Here is a 23,532-nt window from a genome sequence, read left to right as displayed (position 1 = left end):
GAAATTTATTTAATATTTCACAAAGCCATTTATACTTTTCTATACCAATACTTATATATTCCAAACCTCAAATATAAAATCTTCGTTTGGGTATCAACATTCGCACATTCTAATCCAGGGCTCACACTTTAATTTTTATCCTATCAATTTGATTTTTAAAATTTCTAGCTTTTATATGCATAAAAATATCTTGCAATAATAAATCAATCCATTTTAAAATCTAAGTTTATTCACTGAATGTAATACGTTAATTTAATCGGTATTCACTTGTTATGTTTATTTAATATTTTTCCTTAGTATTTTTCCCAGCTACTATTACGGCTTTATTCTGATTAGTATTTCAAATTAAAGCCTTGGATCTAAAGATCTGTTCCTTTATTATCAAGTACTATGATGTCACACAAATACTTAACATTATATGAAAAACATTCTCCGTTTGGAGAGGCATAATCTATCACCACAGTATCTATTTAAGGTACTTATATCAACTTTTAATGCAGTGCTAGAATTACTTACTACAACAACTAAATAATCCTTAAAATAAAGTCAATAATCCTTTGGAGATTTTTCACAGCCACCTAATAAATTTATAATGATTTAAAAAAAACCTTTTACTATTATTAAACAACAAATACATTATATTTTTGCGCTTATTATAAACGTGATAAGCAGCAATGTAGAGGTTCAGAGCCTTTTAATAAGCATGTAAGTGCCATTTGTTTTAGGAAAAAAATTGTAAAGAAATTATTTTCTCAGACACTGTCGTACTTTAAACCAGTTTCGTTCTTCCTGATCATTCACAGAGATGGACATCCATCCAGTTAATAATTGATCCTCTTGGAAACAAATTCTTTCTTTTATTTTTGAATTCCAAATCGAAACACTAATTGCTGTTCCGAGGAAAACTTTGAATCTTTAAGTATAGTTGATCATTTATAATGATTGGTGTTACAGTAAATTCTCGAAAAGTTCAAAAATCTGAACTGAGCCGTCAGAGGAATTGAGAGCAGTTTTCTAAGATCAAAAGAAAAGGATACCTTACAACATTTAAAGACATCCTTAATCTCATTTGCAGATTAATGACTTCTTGAAAATAATGAAATCATCAGTTGAACGACAACTAAAAGGGTTTCATTAAGTATTCTGAAACTTTTAGGTTTTATAAGGAAAGGAGATAATCTTAACTTTTCTTTCTAATAAGTCTTTTTTTTTATTGATATCTGTAATTAAAACTCAGCATGCGATGTTGTTGAGTAAGTTGCTTCGTTTTACATAAAATTAAAATTTCATTTAGAAACTTGTTCACATTTTAATAAAAAAACATTAATCCCACGGATACTGTTAAAATAAATTTTTAATTTCAGAACGAAATTTAATATGCTATAAAGATGTATCTAAATGCGGAATCAATTTTTTCTACGAAATACTAATAAATATAATAAACTGAAAATGTTTTTCCGGAAATTTTGGCGTACTATGTCCAAATATATTCGTTAAATATCACTATATCTAAATTTTGCGCTTAAGATTCGACTTTTAGCATCGTGACTGTAAAAAAAAAACTAATTTGTGCAAAAATTATGAGAGGAATTGAATTTTTGAATANTTTTAGGTTTTATAAGGAAAGGAGATAATCTTAACTTTTCTTTCTAATAAGTCTTTTTTTTTATTGATATCTGTAATTAAAACTCAGCATGCGATGTTGTTGAGTAAGCTGCTTCGTTTTTCATAAAATTAAAATTTCATTTAGAAACTTGTTCACATTTTAATAAAAAAAGACATTAATCCCACGGATACTGTTAAAATAAATTTTTAATTTCAGAGCGAAATTTAATATGCTATAAAGATGTATCTAAATGCGGAATCAATTTTTTCTACGAAATACTAATAAATATAATAGACTGAAAATGTTTTTCAGGAAATTTTGGCGTACTATGTCCAAATATATTCGTTAAATATCACTATTTCTAAATTTTGCGCTTAAGATTCGACTTTTAGCATCGTGACTGTAAAAAAAAACTAATTTCTGCAATTTGTGCAAAAGCAATTTGTGCACAGTGACGGTGCGCACGCCGCTCTCTAGTTTAGTAGGTAATAGCGGATGAGTTCGAGAACAGTCGAGCCATATTCTACATACATACGCGGCATGCGCACCGTCACTGTTTTGTTTATATCTTTCGAACAAAGTGTCTCACCATTCCAAAAATTTGGAATTAATATCATCATTGATTATACTTCACACTGTCGAAATATAAAAAGAAATCAAAGATGTCCAAATTGCAAAAAAAAGTTTTTTTTTCAAAAAACGATTTTTTTTTTATGTCAAAAACAAAAAATTTTATATTTTAATGTTGATTTTCTCAAAGTTTGAGAAAAATCACTTCAAGAAAGTGTATTTAAATACTTTTGTTGTTGGATGGCAGTACGTTAAAAAATAACTTGCTAAGTCGTGTGCTCAAAAAAGCGAAATTTTCAAAAATTCGTATAGTCAAAAATATGCAATTTAAACAAAAACGCAAAAATACGTGTCGATTTATTTTCAATAAAAAAAAAATATATACTTTTTGTATCATAGGTGTAAATTTTGAATGGATTGCCCCACATGTTTCTGGATTGGTGACTTTAGAATAGATTAGTTTTGCTTATATGTAAAAAAAAAAAAAAATAGATCGTTATTACTAAAGCTACTGATTTTTGCTAAACATTAGATTGCTTTCTCCCTTCTCAAACATTCCATAAAATCTACTTTTTTATGAAGGTTATAAGTTGATGAATGTGCACTCATATAATTCCAAAAATACGCCAATCAGAATGTTGAGAGTAAAAACTATCTAGTTTAGAAACAAAAGTGCCCACTTACTCACGTTTTATTGAACTATTACAATTTTCAATTGAAGTAAGATATTTTGTTGCAATATCTTGGAACAAAAATGAAAATCATTTATGATATAGCTAAAAACATTTTTCATATTATCTCGAAAAAATGATCGTTTTTTATTTATCTAGTTATTAGAAGCTTTAAATAAAATAAATGAGCAGCGATGAAAGAATGCGAGCCATAAATAGTCATAAACATAGCATAACTGTCAGCAACAAGAGGCATTAACTATAGTTATAGTTCTTTACTACATTTAACTCAGATAAAGGGAATATTTTCGGAAAATTCCTTTATCTAGTGTAAAGGAAAATGAAATAAAGTATACTTAGTTTAAATTTATTACTTATATATTTTATAACTTATTTAATATTTCTTATAATATAATGTAAGATGAAGCGCAGGTTACAGTAAAAGATTGTTCCAATTGTATTTTTACTAATGTTATAACAAATACACGTGCTTTTTTTAAAATCTGAAAACCATAATCAATTAAAAGACAGGCTTTAAGACCTAAAAATGCGTTTTAACATTCAGATTGTATATTAAATTCAAAGAGAGTTTGAAGTCACGTTAAGTACTTCATTGTTTAACTTACTATGAAGATATCACTTCGGAAATTTAAATGATAGTAAAGTATAATAGAGATTAGTTGAAATATTGGCTTTTGTGTTTTGTCATAAATATTCGAAATGTCATCCGCATTCGTGAATACCGAAAGGGGTGCATTTTACCAGAGTTTTTAAAATGCCGTTTTTCTGGTTGGATTTGGAAACCTCACTTTAACATATACTATTGCCATTTTCATTGATTTTTGTCTTCAGACTCAGTAATATTGTTTCAACTCTCCTAATTTTATCACCACTTTAAATGAAGAGCAAAGGAGTTTCTTTTGCCCATCTTCCTATTCCATTGTTCTGGAAGAGTGAATTAATCTTGTTATGACTAAGAAATTGAGGGCTGAAACATCGGGTTATTTTTTGTAAATTTCTTCAATAACTTGAGCATATAACTAACGACCAAAAATAAAATTTTACTTGAATTTCCAATGTCCTTGGCGTTCTAGATTTTTGTCGTCAAACTCAGTAATGTTTTTTAAACCTCCCTAATTTTACCATCGGTATAAATGAAGAGCATGAGAGTTTTTTTTGTCCTCTTATTTCATTATCCTTGAACCGTGTGAACTAATCTTATCATCACTTAACAGTTAAAAGTTGCAATATCAGGTCATTTTCTTGCAAATTTCTTTAATAACTTCAATAACGTGAGTATATAACTAACAAACAAAAATAACACTCTGCTTGAATTCTAACTGATTTTGTTAAAACAGCAGGTAACCGCTTCAAACAACACACTTTTCAAATTTCAAGTCTTAAAGCACAGCATTATCATCTACCAAGAACGATTATGCTAAATTATGGACCATTTAACTTGTTCTCAACTTTAATTTCCCCCTATACAAGCCGGAACAAAATATTGTTCGATGACTTATTGGTTCATCATTCAAAAGCTTATACAAAAGTATTTAAGTTAAAAAATAAGCACTTGATCAAACCATTTTTATTTGATTAAAGCTGTATTTAAGAAAAATTATTACATATAATTAATCCATGTATTATTATTTCTGACTATCGAAGACAAAAATCATCCTTTATAATTTCGAAATTGACCTTCTTATTCTTTAATCTTATGCAAAATTATAAATAAATAAAAGAAATCACTACGAAAATTATGTGGTAAAATTTAAAAATCAGACTGTACGTTTCATAAATTTGGCTTGAAATCTACCATTACCTTCATTTCCGTAACAATTTCGATTTTGTCGTTGCAAATGACATTCCGTGCTCATAAATTCGCGTAGGGATTCAGTGTTTTATTTGCCACTTTATACAATACATAATTTTAGCCATTGTTTTAAACTCATAGATTGGTTGTTTCAGTATATATTAGGTGGACTAATGATTTTCCTCACAAATCTGTGTGTTAGTGGAGATCTTGCTATAATCCACTCTCTAATGTGTCCCTTAATATTCGCTCGTATACCGCAATTTTTTTTCCCAATTATACCTACTTGTTTAAAGGATACTGTTAGTATGAATAAACTTACTGACAATATAATAACCCCAGTATATTTCTTATTTTAGTTAAAAAGGCTTAAAGCATAAAATTAATAAAAATGACTAATCTACAGGATTTTATTTATCAAAAGAGATAAATAATAAAGAAATATAAAAATCTCAATTGTTTAAAGGGAAAAATGCCATGATCATCAAGTGATCATGATGTTTTCAAATTTAATATCTGATAGTGTTTTTGTTACAAGGTAATAGAGTTCTTATCTGTTATTGCTCGTATGACAAGTATAGTTTTCATTTTGCTGCTTTTGTCTGATACATTGAACTTCTCTTTAAAGTTATTAAAGAGCGTTATTCAGATCAATCTTTCAAAATTAGAAAAAAAAGAAGAAAAGAAAAAAATTATTATAGCTTTAAAAACGATATACGTGAAATATTTAAAATAAATCTAAAATCAATAAGGTTGACTTTGAAAATGTCTGAGGATTTTATTATGTTTCAATGGAACGTGCTGTGAAGCACTTATTTTTAATTCAGCTCTCATAACCCTTGTATTATATTTGTATTTTATAGTTTCATGTAGTAGACAGTTTTCAGGGTGCGAACAATTTTTACTATGACTTTAATGAAATTAAGTAAGTTAAAAAAATATAATAAATAATAATAAGAGTGAACTTTAACAAATAAATTTAATTGGTTGCAATAAGGTGGTCTTTTGTAGTGATGCAGATTCGCAAACATTTACTGAAATTTTCAGCAATGGGCTGCTAGTCAGCGCTAGGAGAGATTCCTTTTCTCTCATGAGAAACAAACTCATAACTCCAAGAACATCAGGATCTAGTCTGAAAACGCTCCAAACCCCTCGGCAATCACTGAACATCACCAAAACCCTAAGTCAGTCATGGTCGGAACGTGATTTGCGTATGCAGCAAAAAACCTCTGGTTTTTGTGGACGAGTCCGTTAAACAAAATTTAAAGAAATGTACCAGCGAGATTTTCTAGAAGATAATGTACTTCCCCGTTTCAAAAAGCACTTAGGTAATGTAAATAGGACGTTTGAAAAAGACTCTGTAACAGCTCAGTAGGCAAAAAAGACACCAGATTTGCGCCAAGTGCATTTTCCGGGCAAAATACCATCTGAAAAATAGCCTCTCTACTCGAAAAATTTAAATCTCATGAATTACAGTGTATGGTCCATTTTCGAATCTAAAGCCTGTTCTAAATAACGCAAAAGCTTGGACTCTCAAGAGAAATCGCGTTGGCAGGAATAGCATAGATTAATGGTAGGAGACTTGCGGGACAGGGCTAACAATTTTAATAAGCGTTTGCACCTCGACTTCGCTGCAAAGGCTGTCAACAATTAATTCATTTATTGCTAAAAGTCAACCCCTAACATAATTTATTATATTTTGTCAATTTATTTAAATTTAATGAAGTTGTATTAAAAATTGTTTCCCACGGTTTTTTCCACAACCTTCAAATACGTTAGAAGAAGCCGAAGTTTAATACATACAACTTGAAAAATAGGTTGCAGATAGCATAAGAATAACAGTCAATTGCTAAACGATGCAAGTAATGCGAAAATAGTTATCGACTTTTACACACGTTATCATTAAGAATCTATTTTTGGTTTTGAAATACTTCTTTTTAAGTAATATATCGAAAATATTTCATGTCAAAGCTTTAACTGAGTATGAAGAAAACAATCTCATTTTTTTCATTACAGAATATTTGAATAGAATTATGGAATACAATAATATTCCGTAATTATAAAATACTCAACAAACTCTTGTGAATAAAAATTTTAATTCCAAATGAGTTTTTTTCGCCAAAAACAGTTTGTAAAGCTACTCATTTGAACTCATTGTCTTAGAATCTATTTTCATATTTAATGAAAGCTCATAAATTATAAATACAGAGTTACCGATTGCTTTTGTAAAGAAGCTTTTTATTTCAGTATTTTTAATTTTTTTAAACATAAAAACATAAATTTAATTTTTTATTTTTTTAAAAATATTTTTTTCGCAAATTAAATTTATAAAACCTACTTTGGCCGACTTCTGCTTAACTGATTTTATCTGTTTCATAATGTTTCAACCAAACATGTCAAAACATGTTTCAGCTAACAAGAAGGGGGGAAAGAGATCCAGTTGGAGTTAAAAAGGGGATTTTGAGGGACCATTGAGGGATTCTGCTACATTGTGAAAATTACTGGCTGTTAGAACCCCGGGACTTAAATTTCTGGGTCTCTTTTTGCAAGTCCTTATTTAAAAATATGAATTCACAAACTCATTTCTCTATCTATTGTAAGTTAAATAATAAAAACAACTTTAATTAAACGAAATTATGACGAAGACAGATTTATCAAACACATCTTTAAAAGAAAAAAAAGTTTATAAAGATAGGAGGCATGCAACTACTTCGAATAATTTTTTTCATAAGTATTATAATTTGAAAAGTATCTTCCTATTGAGCTAGTATCATTTCGTGCATTATTTTATGAGGTAAATGTATCATTATTCGATGCTGTATGATTCTGCATTATATCGCATTGAATTCAAACCATTTAACAACATAATTTAATTTAAGAGAAGAAATAAACAGATCCTAAAGATCCTGTTGTGCTAGATTTTTTACATTAAAGATGATCGCATCAGAAGTAAATTAATAAAATATAACATTTCACATGGCACCGACTATGTGAAATTAACTGTGATAGATGAATTTATTATTACCAACTAGCTTTATATCCATTTTCGTAAGTAGTGAGAAGGTGAAAATAATAAATAAATCGTTATTTATATTTCAAAACAATGCACAAAACAGAAAGATATATTCTAACACAATTTAAAAAGCTAAAATAATTTCATCTTTTTAAAAAATCATAATTTCTTGTTGCTCTTTCCAGTGGTTTTACGTTACTAGATAAAGCAAAACGTGTTTTTAGTAGTCCATCCCACTGAAACAAATAATAATTGTATTCAGTATCATTTGTCGTAGTACTGTTGATCAAGGCGGATTCATGATAGTCAAAATAAACTACAATCAAGCAATTTTCTCTCGTACTTATATCGTTCGAGGGACTGTAAAAACTGCTTCCCACCTTGTCTATTTTATTTCTGCCGAATATTGGTAGAAATCTTAGAAATAAAAGCTTAGTGGCACTACAGCCTGCAGTGAGCCAAACCTGTAGCGTTGTGAGTTATTCACCACGGGGCTCTACATTCGCAAGTGAGGGTCAGTTTTATACGTATTAAATCTGGAGACTGAACCATCACTGAAGACGACTTGGTTCCATTCGATTCCAATCCTCCCGAGGGTGTCACCTCAAACGTAGGCATTCGTGGCGTCCTTCAGTCATATGTGTTTCAACTCATGGCAGGCTTCCAAGAACCATTTTTCAACAATTTCATGCTCAATCGCACACAGTAAGGGTATCACATAAATGCCTCCGTCACATTACTATCCTTCCCTGTCCTGTTCGATCCCCAGATTTGCACGCAATGAGTAAATTTGAGACCACTTGGGTCGACAAGTGGCCAGGTTCCGATTTTAGGAGATGGCTGGCGAGGGCACTAAAACCTATATTCATTTGTATTTTTTCCTTCAACAAACGATCATTTTGCGTTGATTTTTTAATCACTTACTTATATCTTCTTAGTACTTGCGTATGCAAACTTTCGTTTAATTCTGAAGACTCTCTCTAGGCGCGATAATTTTTATGGCAATGAGAACATCGTTCTTATAAAATATTTCTCAAGTCCTTTGAAAAACTCTTTCTTTTGCTTGTAGGGAAAAGGTGATCAGAGAGAGTTCTTAATTAGACAGTTATGACTGCCGTGTCTTCTAACGTATTTATAACAAATTCGGTGCGGAACTGTTTAGAATTGCGAGCTAGTATAAAGGTAAATAAACACATACATATATTTAAAAATTTTGCATTACTTATATAGATATCGAACATTTATGTTCCACTCGGAAAATTTAAACTCTTACGTATTAAATCACATTATTACTTCAAGCTTCATTGAACTAAAGTTTCATCAATCTCTTTTGTTCATAGATTCAAGTCAACATACTGTCCACTTGCCGACAGCAGTTTCTTTAAACTAAAATAATAAAAAAAAAATATCCGTTACAGGCTTTAAAAGGTTATTTTTCATTCTGTGAGCTAAAATCGAAATCGAAGTGCCAGTCACGCCCCGGCATTACATCTGGTGGCCCCGTAGATGGGAATTACGTGATTTTCCATCACCAAAAGGTCTAGCAATTCAGAGCCTCTTCAATCTTGATCGGCATTTGACGGGTTCAGTCCCTCTTCAGAATGAGTCTTGCTTCTCAGCTTGTTCAGAATTGTTGGCAGCAATGGGAGACCATTAAATTGTTTTGTTGTTTTCTTAAATGTATTTAAAGGATTTCGAAAGGAAAAGGAGTTTCGTGGTTGGCTAGCGATGGGAAACGGTTTCAATAAACAATTTAAAGAATATTTTTCTATCAAAGCCGACTTATTTCCGGTTGATGAATTGGGTTTTTATTTTAAATAAATTTATGAAAATGTGTTTTGAACTTTTAGAGTTTTGCAGTAACAACAGAATAATAATTATATTTTATACATTTGAAAACAGTAGTCTTAATGATTTTCATTTATTTTCTTGCTATTTATAATTTACAAATGCTAATTGCTAACCATTAAATGTAATTTAAAACAAAAAAAGTCAGATTCATTCCATTGCTTGTAGTCATAGTAACTATTTGGGAACACTAATTGTCAAGACTATTTCAATCCATAAAAATTCAATACAATTTGGAAAAAAAAAATAAACGCACCATGCAATAACTTGTTTTCACACAGTTTTTATAGCACTCAAATAACATTTAACTTAAACTAAGTGCTCGATTATATGAAAAAACATATTTTTGAATTTAAAGAGAAGAAAAATTCTGTTATCATATTTTAAAGCCGCTCTAATCTGTTTTGGTCCACTTTAAGAATTGTAACCATTATCACTAAATAAATAATTTAACTTGATCTTCATATGATTCAAAACAATAAAAATGCTACAGATATGCGGATATTATTTTAGGGAAATTGAACATGTTATTATTTACCGGAAGTAAATAGATCCTACTTTCCAGGGCATTAGGAAATTACCATTTTTGTCACCGACTTCTAAATCTAAAATATAGCAACTTATACAATGAAAACTACAAAGGAAAATTTAGTATAAATATTAAGTGATGATAGTTATTTAAGAGTGAGAGCTTAAGTCTGTGTTCATTTTCTTAAGACTAGGCTTATAAACTTTAAAAAAAATAAGAATTATTTATTGCCGTGCCACGTAAACGAGGCAAAAATAGTGTGATTTTTTTGTAAATTAGAAAAAAATGTTGGAGCACATTTCCCCTTTTTTTCTTGTAATCCACAAGAAAATAAACTATGTTTTAATTACATGGCTTATTTGCTCAGTTCAGCAAGCAAGGTGCTTGGCATGTAATTTGATTACATCCATTTTCAATCAACCATTGATTTTACTTTGTTTCATTTTAACACGAACAACAATTAATGCTATGAATCTTTGTTCATAGTAATATGAAATGTTCATGGTTAAAATGAAATATTTAAATGTTTCTGAGGTAAAAAATATTTCTTTTTTCGGAATGCTTCATTCCACTTGTTTATTTTTGAATGCTTCATTCTTCATTTAATTTTTTATATTGACTTGTATAATATCACCCAATGATAACTTTTACTACCTCCACTGATAGACAAAAGGAAATGTTTATTGTTGAAATATTTCTGAGGGAAATAATATTTTTTTCTGAATGCTTCCTTCACTTTTAATTCTTAATATTGACTTAAATAATATCATCTGAAAGTAACTTTTAATGCGGAAAAGGATATTAAGTGGACCTTGGCGAAAGTGATTTCGATGTCCTCACTCTAGACATCTCAGTTCTTTTTATTTAATTTCTATCGCACATATTGCAATTTTTGATTTTTTCCCCTTCGGTATTAAGATATTATAAGTTTCGAATCGCATTAAGAAATGGTAAATAAATAATCGTTCAACTTAATGTCACATTTTGTTTTGCAGCACATAATATTTAGTTTAATAAGCTGGATATTACGAAGATGTATAAGAAATTGCACAGAAAGTACAACATTTCTAAGAATAAATTGAATTTGTCTTTCAGTCTTCTCGTCTGAAATCAACTCTCAAAAAATTTGTCACTGAATGCATATTGCGTATAATAATGTTGATAATTTTTTTCAAAAATATCGAAGATATTTTCGAGGAATACTGCTTACACTTCTTCCAATTACAAAAAGAGGTGGCTTGACACAAAGAGCGTACCGGACGAATTCAATGTACAAGTAATTTTATTGTTTTGAATATGCACTAATTTTTGAAAGACCTGAAAATTTTCCCAGGTTTTAATGATCTTAAAGATTTTTAAAGATAATCGTCAGCAATTTTAATAAATTCATCAATTTTAATAAATTACAATTAATCAAAAAGCCCAAAATATTTTGTTAACTCTTCCAGCAAAAATCTAGTTAAAATTACTAATTTTTTTTCTTATTATTTTTAGTAGAGAAGGGAAGAATCTTGAAAATTGATCAAAACTCTAAAAATTAATGATAAAAATTGTTATACACTCATTATGGAAGTTAAATCAGATACATAGTATTAGTATTAAAAAAAACAGATTAAGAAGTAACCGACAACCAAAAAAGTTTGCAATAAACAATATTGTATTGATTTTTTCTCCATACAGCAGTATTTGCATTTCCTAAAATTTGTTATGATATTGTGAAAAGCTAGTTTTCAGGAATTGTAATTCTGATATCAATGTAAATTTGTAGAATTGTGAAAAAATGAGTTGTTGGTCTTGAAGTGACACAAAGCGATTATTTTTTCTTGTTATTGTAGGATATTAGCCCTCTTATCAAGCTAATAAGCATATATTTTACATTACAAGAACTATAATTTCTTTTTTAAATGAGAAACAGCTGTATTTGCGCTACTTATACAGGGTGTCCCAAAACGACCGCATAAACTCTGCACAGCTAGATTCGTCGTTTTGAGTACATAAAAACTGCCCACAGAAGCGTTCCTGTACGATCCATAGTTTACGAGAAAAATGCGAAAAACAAAGTATGACGTCACTGCTGGTGCAAGAAAAAAGAGCACTGCAACGAGTGATGAAAGCCATTCCACGGCGTGCTCAAGCCTGCCTCGACATGCACGGCGGACACTTTGAACATCTGCTTTAAATCGTGCATAGTATACTACTGTTGATATGTTCAATAAAGTGTTTTTTCTTGCATCGGCAGTGACGTCATACATTGTTTTTCGTATTTTTCTAGTAAACTATTGATCGTACAGGAACGCTTCTTTGGGCAGTTTTTATGTTCTCCCAACGAGGAATCTAGCTGTGCAGAGTTTATGCGGTCGTTTTGGAACACCCTGTATTCTTCATAATATATTTTTAAAGCTAAGTTTCATGCATCAAATGTTTTAAAATTTTCAAACTTTTATCACAGTATTGTATCAATTCAAATAACAAATTTTTTTAAAACTTTAACCATGTATTTTTAAAATACCTTAACATGCTTGAAAAAATATTTTTTCGTTAAATTGTATTGGGAAGAGAGTAAATAATGCTGAGTTAATTAAAAATATATATATATTAAAAAAAACTTTTTTTTCAGTTTAACGAAAGACATTTTTTTTATTCTTCTCAAGTGAAAACTTTCTCTCCTTTATTTTTAACCTAAAAAACATTTATTCCCTTATACATATTATATATTGTCTGGTGCAAAGAAAAAATACTTTTTTTTATTTATATTAGAGCGAGTGAGCGAGAGAGAGACGGAGTAAAGTATAAATCCTTTTATTTGATAAAATGGAAATTACATTTCCAATTTTCTTTTTTTTTACGTAATGGTATGTGAATTTTCAAATGAAGATGATGAATGAAGTTAATCATTTGAAAATATGTATACAAAAGTAGAAATACAATGATTAATTACAAATAAATTGCACCAATCATATATATTACAAAAAAAAAGTGAATAATACTAAGCCAGATTTATATTAACTAGAATAAATTCTTTTCTTTCAAATATGATGCATTGCAATGCGTAACCATGCTTCGTTTATTAGAAATCGAAACTAAACGAAGCTAGCAACTCGAACTGACTGCTGAAATCGGTCACACAGAAAGAGCAACGAACTTGACAATGAATTCTGGATCAAGCTTCAAGATTTCGGTGAGCTGAATCTTTTCCAAAATATTTAAATCAAAACGACAAAGTTATTCCTTTCGTAATTTTTTTTTAACTTGAGCAAATTAAAAAAATATATATCTTGCAGTTTTTTTTACATTAAATAAAAAGGAAATGTGTAACGCTGAGTCAATAATGTATATAAATCAATAACGAATAGACAGTTATTAAAATAGTTTTTAGATCATGTCCAATATTTTGTAATCAAAAATTAAGAAATGTGTGAATTCTCAGTAAGTAGAGAAAAATAGTCATTTTATTTGTATTATACAGATTGTTTCTCAAAAAAATATTAAAATTCTGTTAAAGTCTTAGAAAGTACCAATTATTTTTCAACTAATGAAAAAAATGCTAATAATGCTTATTACATAAATGCCTAAAATATATAAGGGTCATTCATTTTTAATATTCTTTCATTCTGAATTATTCTACTTATTAATAGAAACTTCAGCTATCTCAAAATAATGTAAATCGAATAATGACTAACAATATGAGATTAAAAAATATAAATAAATTTTATTTCATTAGTGTGGGGTATACTAAAAATTAATATTTACTATAAAATATTATTATTTCTGCTTTTGAAGCGGAGACATTATATATTTTTTAATTTCATTTTTAAGATATTTTTTTAGGTGTTAAGTTTCCTTTTTGAGACAACAGTAAGAGAAAAAATTATTTTCAGATGCATACAGTTCAGTAAAAATATAGAGGCAGAATAATTTAATTTTCTTCAATTTCATAACAGATTTTTCGTAATTAAAAGTGCGTCATCTTTCATTACACGTCAGTTTTTCATTTGTTTAAAATCTAATTTCACGGACAAGCATTTTTGTGAAAATAACTGCAGTAATACTTTAAAATAATTGAATATTTTGTCCAATTGTTCAGTTTTATTAAATAATATTCTATTGAACAATAAAAACAAATCAAATTAATTTTAATAAATTATAACCGCACACGTGTCTTTAAAATATCATTATTATATTTTCAATAGGAGTTTGAGCCCTCAGTTCAATGCGATTCACCGACTCTAATGATTGTTCCACCAGCATTGTTGTTGCTTAGAATATAATACCACAGTAAAAGAAGAAAAATAAATATCACAAGTAAATACCTTTAAATTTCGGATCCAAAAACAATATTTTAACTGCAAAACAGTATTTTTTAGTTTTTATGATGATGACTAACAAAAAACGAATAAATAAAATACAAAAAAAACACAAGAGAAAAAAATTAGGAGTTACCAGACATAAATTATAACATTTATATTGTAATTTTTCAAAATAAGGACTCGATGGAGACAAAAAGCGTTTCCGGTTTGAACGTATGTACAACAGGTTTTTTGTTGTAAATTCAAAACAAGTAAAACTATTTCTCCTTTATTTCTTCATGTTCATATCCTACCACACGTTCCATATTTGTAAGTTAAAACACTTTTACAAGTAAAATTGACTAATTTTTAAATTCAATCTATAGCATAATCTTGAAACAAATTTAAAAGAAATGTTGAAATAAGCATTTTCTTTGGTTATTATAATGTTAAAGATTTTAATTTCTACATTACATTTTGTCTGAATAAATATAATATTTTACGCAAATATCTATTCCGAATTCAGATAATTATGAATTAACCTTTTTAATTACCATTAAAAGTAACTAAGAACTAATTAAATGACTGTAAAATTTCACTCAATAAAAATAAATGTTAATGTTGTCAATTAAATTAAGTCTTAGAAAAAAAAATGTTTTTTTACTTGATTTCTATTAAAAAGCAAATATGCGTTTCACGTATTTACGATTCTTAGCATATTGAAATATAATACTAGTTTACAAAAGTTTTTGCGAATTAAATATTAATTACAGTATATGATGTTAGTAAGTATACACGATCCAAATATTTATTTTTTCTAAAATTGACTTCGAAGCACATAGACTGAAAAATATCGAATTTCTAACCAAATATTGCACATAAAATTTTAGAAACAACTGCTTTGCCATTTATTGATTTGGAAAGAAAATATATGATGATAAACTTTTTAACGTTGGCTAGTTTTTGGAGAACAATGAAATTCGTTGTTGGAAGGTGTTGTTTTCTTTGAAAAGAATATAGACCGCCAAATCTCAAATTTTTATCTCATGAAAATATAAGACGGCGGAGATAATATATATATGAGGGTTGAAACTTGACGGCCGAAGATAGAGAATTCCGATTTCTTATGGTATTATACCCGAAAAATATTGAGACGTCAGGAAAAAGTGCTGAATAGCAAGGAAATAGGTGGTGCTGAAGGGAATGTGGGTGGAATGGATATGTTTCTTTGGAAATTGGGTTGGAGCATTTTTCTTTTTTATTTGGAGCGTTTGAGTATAGGAAATATGCCAAAAACATTCTCTCAGACAAGATAAGTGGAATAGAAGATGCCTTTGTCTTGAAAATTCATAAAAATGTTCTCTTGTTTGTAAAAAATATCGCGTTCAAAATGTTCAAATATTTGGTTAAGAAAAATTCGAATTCTTCTTGGGCTAGGTAAACAAGGTTTAAACATTCTCTCAGAAGCATGGAAAATATTGAAAAATTGCCCAATACATAGAGGTTTTTCTAATTTTTTGCTTTAAATTTATTTGTTATTTTTTGTTGGTTGTTTAGAAATACTCGTAATTTCTAGCGTTAGTATAGTGCTTCAGATGTTTTTTGACATTATTTCGAGATTACGATTTTTTTTTCTTTAAGGTTAAGTTGAGAATTTTTTATTATGATTAGATTATTTATTTGAAAAAACATAGTTAATGAAGGTTCTATGTGATGTTTCGACAAATTTGAACTTTTAAAAGATTGATAATAGGGAAAGAGTCGTAAAAAGTAACTAAATATCAGAATGAGCTGCAATTTTACTTGAATATTCGCATACAAGAAAAAAAAAGATATCACGTTAGCCAAATAGTTTAAAATTTTGGCAACATGACACTTTGCATGTTACTATTAGCAACTAAAATAGCATAAAAGAAAAAAAAGTAACTACAAAGCCTGCGTATCTTAGAGCTTAAGATACCGGGTTCTGTACCCTATTCTCTAAGGATGGTACGGGTGACGACGGAGCTTGTACTATAAGTTTTGCGTAACCGTATCATTTAAATACTTAAACTCCATGCCTGTTAGGATAAAACACTTTTCACGCAAGATGGTTCTCATTGGCACATTGCAATTCCGGTAAAATTAGCTGCTTAAATATTATTATTTTGATAATAGTGTTACCAATCGTCCTTCTCTAATAGGCTCGGTTCCGATTTCATTTCATTTCACACGGGATAAGCGTTCTAATTAAATTTCCGCATTGCATGGTAATTCCATTTCTAGTAAATACGAAACATAAATCTGGTTTATAAAATTAAAATATGCGGCATTTAATCCATTCCTTTGGTTATTTTCCCTTTCATATGGCAACGGTTTACCGGGAATTTTAGTTTGCTAAATTTTAGTTCCTATTACACTTTTTGCAAAAAATACAAAACTGAAGAGTAAATTTTACCTAATAATTAGTTTTTTACCATGCTCTAAGATATCATGCTAAATTACTGAATTTTTTCTCATTTACCAAATTTTATCACATATTATAAAATCAAATTGTATTGTTATTTTTGATATTATTATTATCAAAACTCATCGATGAAAATTACAGAGCATTGATGTTCCCTTGGAGCCAGAAACATGGTAAATTTTACCACTTTCTAGCAGTTCTTATCAATTCTTTTTCCTTGGTGTAATCCCCGTGACTTTTGCCTCTGATGTCATTTGGAAAATGTTTCGCTAAGCGGTCTAATTGCAAGATTCCTTTCTTTCTTTCAACGGAAAAGAAAACAGAAATAGAATGGCATGCTTCCAATGCCACACTTAAAATGATTTGATCAGTTGTTTTTAATGTAGTGTCCCAATTCCAACTTGCATGGAAAACAGTTTACATCATATCTAGCATATCCCGAGGAAGTTTCACGGCCATTGGAAGCTATTTTTATAGCTGACTTTATTTCTATTTTCAGCATAATTGCAGTTAAAAACTAATTTCATTTTTTTCCTAATTTATTTATTTAGATTTAAATACCAATGGAAGTTCAAACAATTTACGCTATGACCATCAAAGGGTCATTCATCCTTAAAATTTCGTCATATCTTTTCTCTCTTCTTCCTGAATGCTCTCTTCTAATTTCATGACATTCTGTCAAATGGCCCTTTTTTTTAAGCATTTTTTACATTTTGCTTTACAGTGTGCATTATATTATCACTCTGGATTACTCATGTTTTGAGCGCTAATCTTCCACACAACACTGTTAGAATTTCATTCTAAAATTATGGTAAAATAACAGGCAGCAGTCTGTGCAGCTAACCTTTAAGTTTACGGAAATGGACAATTTTTACCTTTATGGTTTTGAAACCGTTTACAATTAGTGTGGTTAAGAAACCATGAAAAGAAAATTAAACGGTTTCTTAACCATTTACAACTAGTATGGTTTCTAAACTGTGAAAAAGAAATTTAACTGGAGATATTTTCGTCAGAAAATGGGCATTGGAGAGTTCAGGACACAAATCAGGGAGTGCAAGATACTGGAAACTCCCTATGCTTTGAAAAAAATGCAAAATATTGTGATGTCAACGTTGAGATTCAATCCCCCGTTAATGAACGGCTAATGAGCCCAGAGGGCTAATCTGTCAGTCCTGAGACTGACAGATTAACCCTAGCTTAGAATAGGCTTGTATGTTTCGATGCTGAACTCATTCAACATTGTTTTTTATATAAAATGGCTTAGATTTCTGGAAATCATTCCATATTTTGAAGGGAAAAAACCCTTTTTTACCAATATTTTAAATTCATTCTAATTTAAATTCTGCTTCTGGCACCTTGGAATTTCTTCAAACCTGCTTTTTATATAACTTTTCTTTATTATCCTGTTCAAGCTTGTTCTCCTTTCTCTATTGCTTGACCCCGGAGGACGCGGGGAGGGGCGTTTTATGACAACACGCATTCTATGAGTTTTGAGTCCTAAATAACTAGAAGTTTGTTCATCCCTTTCTTGTTAGTAGCAGAGTTTTCCATTCTTATCTATATTTTGCGAATTATGAAATGGCATTTTTTGCATTTTTCCTCCCAATAGACGTTTTATCAGTTACTGGAGTCTTAGAATGAAAGTTTTACAACAAAAAATAAATTTAAAAAAAATTATCTTGCTATCTAACAAAATTCCATGGACTACGTATTAAAATCAATGACGTTAACTGTGAAGAAAATCAAAGAACATTTTATTAAACTTTTAATTAAACTTCTAAATTTTTTTAATGTTTTTTTCCTAAAATAATTATTTTGTTCTTTCTATAAGATACTTTAATATTTTTACAGATCTTTTCAACCTGTAAATCATGAACATTTTTTATACTTTATAAATTAACTTCCAATGTCTTCAAAAATTCAAAGAAAAAAAATGCAGAATTCTACTCTTTAAAAGAGTCCTTAAAAGTTACAATAGAATTACTTAAATTTACACTGCAGTGCATTTAAGCTTTAATTCTATTTTTACTTAACACCTTATAGGAAAAATCAGAAAACAAAATACTGAAATTAAATCAGGTACACTTGCCTTAAACATAACCACTCTTTTTCCGGTTTATTTTGTCTCACCACGCATTTATGAACATGCATAATGAATTTAGATTCACATAAGATAAAAATAGAATTATCATGAACTTTATTCCATGAAGAAATCACAGTTTCTTATAGACTGGCTGATTTTGTACACCCACCATTGGTGCAATGGAAATAAGGGAGTTTCTTTGACTCTTCTCTTTGAAAGGAGAGTCTACACCACCCTCTCCAGCCTAGCTACCGGGTTTACCATTTTCCGAAAGGGTTTACCATTTTCCGAAGGAGTTAAAACCTACCCCCTTTGCCCTAAATGCCATCTACACCAGGCTTCCGCCGATCATATCCTGGTCTGTCTTGGTTTTCTATAGAAGACATCTACTCTACTCCTCTTTTGGTCTTCGACTTCATTTAAGTCAACGGGTTCATAGATCTGGTCTGACTTCGTCAGGCCAGAAGAGGATAAGCAACAACAGCAAAAATAGAATGGTCAGATTATTTTTGCAGTGAAGATGTATTATTAATTAACATTATCAATAGTCATTTTTTTTAAAAGGAGACTATTTTTTTCCAGCGTTGGTTGCTAGGAAGCTTTCTTGACTTTGCAGACTCTTTTCATGTCAAGTGCAATGGGTTATATATTGTATTTTCCTTTTATAACTGAACTAAATAAAATTTGGTACGTGAGATTTAAAGTTAAAATTGAGGAAAAGAAAAAAATTATCATATTAATATATTTAATCTGATGATTAACACTGTGAAATATTATACTCAAAAGTTCTCCCACACTGTAAAAAATTATACTCAAAATTTACGAAATAATCTTCTTTTTGTTTCTTTGTAAATGCTTTGAAGAATTACTTCGCTGGTTTAAGAAATTGTCTTCACTTATTACAAAATGCAAATTTTGTCGGAAGCATTAGGCTTAATTCAATGCGTCGCTTAACTCAATTGAAAAGGAGTATCAGTGAATAAGTTCTAAGTCATCACCTGGATTTAAACCCCGGAAATCTGCTCAACCCTGCATCCTAAACCCTGCATTATCCCGTCATATGGAGGAAATGTTCTAAATATCAGATAAAAATTGTTGGATAACTGATAAAATTGTTGGATAACTCCTACAAAGATGATACACATGTATTAACGCTGCTTTGTCAAAATAATTTGAATTTGAGACGAAATATTGGTTAAAATTAACTAAATGTAGCTAAAACAGGTTCTGAATCATAAAAAAAGAGATTTTAGTTTTATTTCTTCTAGTACAAAAGGAATGTATGTGATAGGTTTTCTCGCAAATTTTTCTTTTAATTTTAAAAAACAAAATGTACTGATATAACCAAACTGAATAATAAAAATATTTAAAAGGAAAAAAAAGTACTTGTCGTGGTTCAGTTAGTTAAAATCTGATACACCTATCTTAAAAAAAATACGATTTTTGTAATCGTAATCCCCTTCAAGTTAATGACCAGCAAAATAAACGAAGATCTGTTTCTGATCAGTGATTTTTATTTACCTCTTAAACTCTTTCAATGCTCCTTGTTCGTCCCAAAATCCAATGCCGAATTAAAGTAAAGCTTCTTTTCTGCAGACTTGGTGATAAATTTAGCCGATAAAGAAATCCTTTAGTGTTATTGACTGCACCAACTTTCTCTTATCTGCTCCCAGAATCAAAAGAATCTTCCGCCATATGCTCAGCACCATAAAACAGAAATTTAGACAGAAATGGGTGCATTAAATTTTCTACGAATAATAAATTCTCTTCTGATTACAATATTTCTTGATAGAAATATCGTAATAGAAATTGCAATTTCAATTTAGTTTATATAATTTTAGCAAACGATAGCAATTATTTCAATTGTGTTAATTCATGCTTTTAAAATATTTATAGAAATAAATAGTTAAAAATATTTATTTGTTATCTTAGTTATTTTGTAAAGGAAATTGCAAGTTGCAGAGATGCAAGAGTGTTTGTTATCTACAATCATACACGGAGAAAAAAATTCTGGTAAAATTACAGTATTGTGTGGCAAGGACAGTTCTGTTAAAAAAATAAAAGCAAAATAAACGGTATTTTAACCATTTATTTGGTAATTTTCATTCATATGGTAACGGTTTACTGGAAATTCTGATTTTCAAAATTGTAGTTCTTATTACCATACATTTAGTAAAACAAAATCTGAAAAGTAAATTTTACTGAAAAAATAGCTATTATGCCAGGGTCGAAATTTTTATGATAAAATTGCTATATTTTATTACATTTGCCAAATTTTATCACATATTATGAAACTTTATTTTACTGTTAATTTCCTCAAAATCATTACGGTAAAAGTTAGTGAGCTTTTGGTATCCAGAAACACGGTAAATCTTACCATATTCTGGTAAATGTCACTATACTTTTTTTTCTCAGTGAACTCTCTCTTCCGTACTTATTTTGTTGCAACTGGAAGTTAGGATAAGCCCTTATAATGCTCATAACCACGAATTAACCCATTGCGAGAGATTTGTCCATACACAAACATCATAAAATATTTAAATTGCATAAAAAAATTATCTGATGTTAACAAGTCAGAAAGACAAGCAGGTGTAGAATCTTGAAAGGTTTTTAATTGATAAAAAATAAAGAAACATACTTATAAAGTTTTCATCGCGTGACGTTGACAAAATCTTTTTAGGAATATGATCTCGAGCAGATGTCGAATTTTGAGTGGTTTTTAACTGCCTAAAAATTAACGAAACATACTTTTAAAGTTATTTTCTGATGTTGACAAAATCTTTAAATGAGAGAATCTCGAGCAGACGTGGAATCATGAATGAGGAAGATAATATATCACATGGTCATAACTTCACTTAATCTTAATTCCACACAAGCGAAAAAGGCCAATTAAAATATCATGTGAACAAATATTGCGGTTATAATAAGGTAATATTTACTTAATAACATAGCATGCTTGATATTTTGGAACAAAAAGCATTTTTTACAAGAAAAGAAATAAAAAAGCTGTGTTCGTGATTTTTTTAAACAAAGATTTACTTTATATAAATCAGATTTTCATTTTTATTTAAATCGGATTATTTTGTTATTTTGACAAAGATATTTTAAGTCATTTACAAAAAGTAAAATTCTGTGTATACAATTATAATGTAAAAAAAATTTTGAAACTAAATTATTACCAAAGGTTTGAAACTTCCACTGACAATTGTTTTACTTTTTATAGTGCATGCTATGCTTGCGTGTGTATTTTTATTTTATTACCGTCGTTGAACAGCTGGCCCAATTTTTAGGTTTACGACTTCTAATGATTAACTCCGTAGCCTTGTAATTTAGAACCCAATCCAGAAGACAAGGGAGCTCACGGATTAAGTATTGGGAGAAATTTGCCTTCATGGAGGACTTTTAGCTAACCAGCATTTGCATGACATGGAGAGGAAGACAACGAGAGCCTCCCTCGGTTAGCGTGACGGAAAGGGGACTCTAATCCATGATTCGTCTACCACTGAGGATATTTCACGTCAGCACTGTAGTCGGTGCAAGCCGGATGCGGAATTCGTATCGACCAGCCAATGTCGGGATCAAACCCCGGTTCACCACATTGGGAGGCGAGTGTTATATCCCCTGAGCCAGTACGTCTCTGATAGCGCTTGTTTCTGGAAAGTTTATTTGAAATAGAGTGGAATATTGTGCTTTAATTAACCACTGGAAAACAGACCTAAGAGAAACAACCAAAATGCACTCATTTTATTCCTTTTTTTCTAATTCTATTAAACTTGTGTAATAACATAAAAACGTTTTCTGCCTTGTACCAGATCTTAGCTGCAGTATATATTTCTATATAAAATAAATTGACCAACAATGAGAAATAAAATCTATTTTTAAAATAAATCTAAATTTTTCTTTAAACAAATTTTTTGTTGGCCATATTAAGATCATTTTCTTTCAATGCTCTCTACAGATACTTAGAGATTCAGAAATATGTTTGCAATTTTAAAGAAAATGTTTCTTGGAATAATATGTTTAAAAACTAAGAATTAATAAGATTTATGCCATCTTCATGTTTAATTATGTAAAAGCCCATATTCAAAAACTACTTTTAAAGATATGCTATTGTTGCCGTAGACCATTAAGGCAGGAGGTGTGGTTCTTGTTTTCACAAGTGGTGCAATATATGGCTAAGAATTCAACTTTTGTCACACCCATATGTCACACCCGTTTATAGAGTAATCCCATTCATACATCCATTCATTCATCCACAAATTGTAATTTTATCCTGAACCAGAGAACGATCAATCTTCAATTCACTATAAGCTATAATTTGCTATGGGAACATGGAGAACTATGTGACCCGATAGATTTAACATGCACTAGTCACAATGTACTAAACGGGAAGTCTTTGGCCGCTGGATTCGAAATTCCACTTCCAACGCCCTGCCAACCAGGCTATCTTGGCCATTTTTTCAGATATACAAGCATAAAATAAATGCATTCAATTTTCACTCTTGTTCAAATAAAAACTAAAAAAATTTACAAACAATTACTCAAATTTCTTCAGTAAGTAGCACTGTAATTTTGCTTTTTGAAACTTATTTAAACATCAATAAATTATGCAATAAATTTTTTAATCCTATAAAAAAAAACTATTTTGTAATCGTAATCCCCTTCAA

The 23,532-nt window shown here is 29.6% G+C and overlaps 1 protein-coding gene across 3 annotated transcripts in view; it reads right to left on the bottom strand.

The window, feature by feature from the left end:
• The window catches only part of LOC107444693 (alpha-2C adrenergic receptor-like), a 189,355-nt gene that overhangs the window by 80,497 nt on the left and 85,326 nt on the right, over nucleotides 1-23,532 (bottom strand). The window contains exon 1 of one of the 3 annotated variants that reach the window (XM_071178697.1): nucleotides 21,504-21,833. The exons of 1 other annotated variant lie outside the window; for it this stretch is intronic. The gene's annotated coding sequence lies outside the window, so the exon portion shown is untranslated. Of the gene's footprint in view, nucleotides 1-20,386; nucleotides 20,623-21,503; nucleotides 21,834-23,532 lie in introns of those variants that run through there. One more of the 3 variants, XM_071178700.1, reaches the window with a different exon arrangement.

The sequence above is a fragment of the Parasteatoda tepidariorum genome, chromosome 1 (genome assembly GCF_043381705.1).
Source record: "Parasteatoda tepidariorum isolate YZ-2023 chromosome 1, CAS_Ptep_4.0, whole genome shotgun sequence".
NCBI lineage: Eukaryota > Metazoa > Arthropoda > Arachnida > Araneae > Theridiidae > Parasteatoda > Parasteatoda tepidariorum.
Note: the sequence above shows the minus strand (reverse complement) of the source record. Positions and strands in the feature narration are given on the sequence as shown.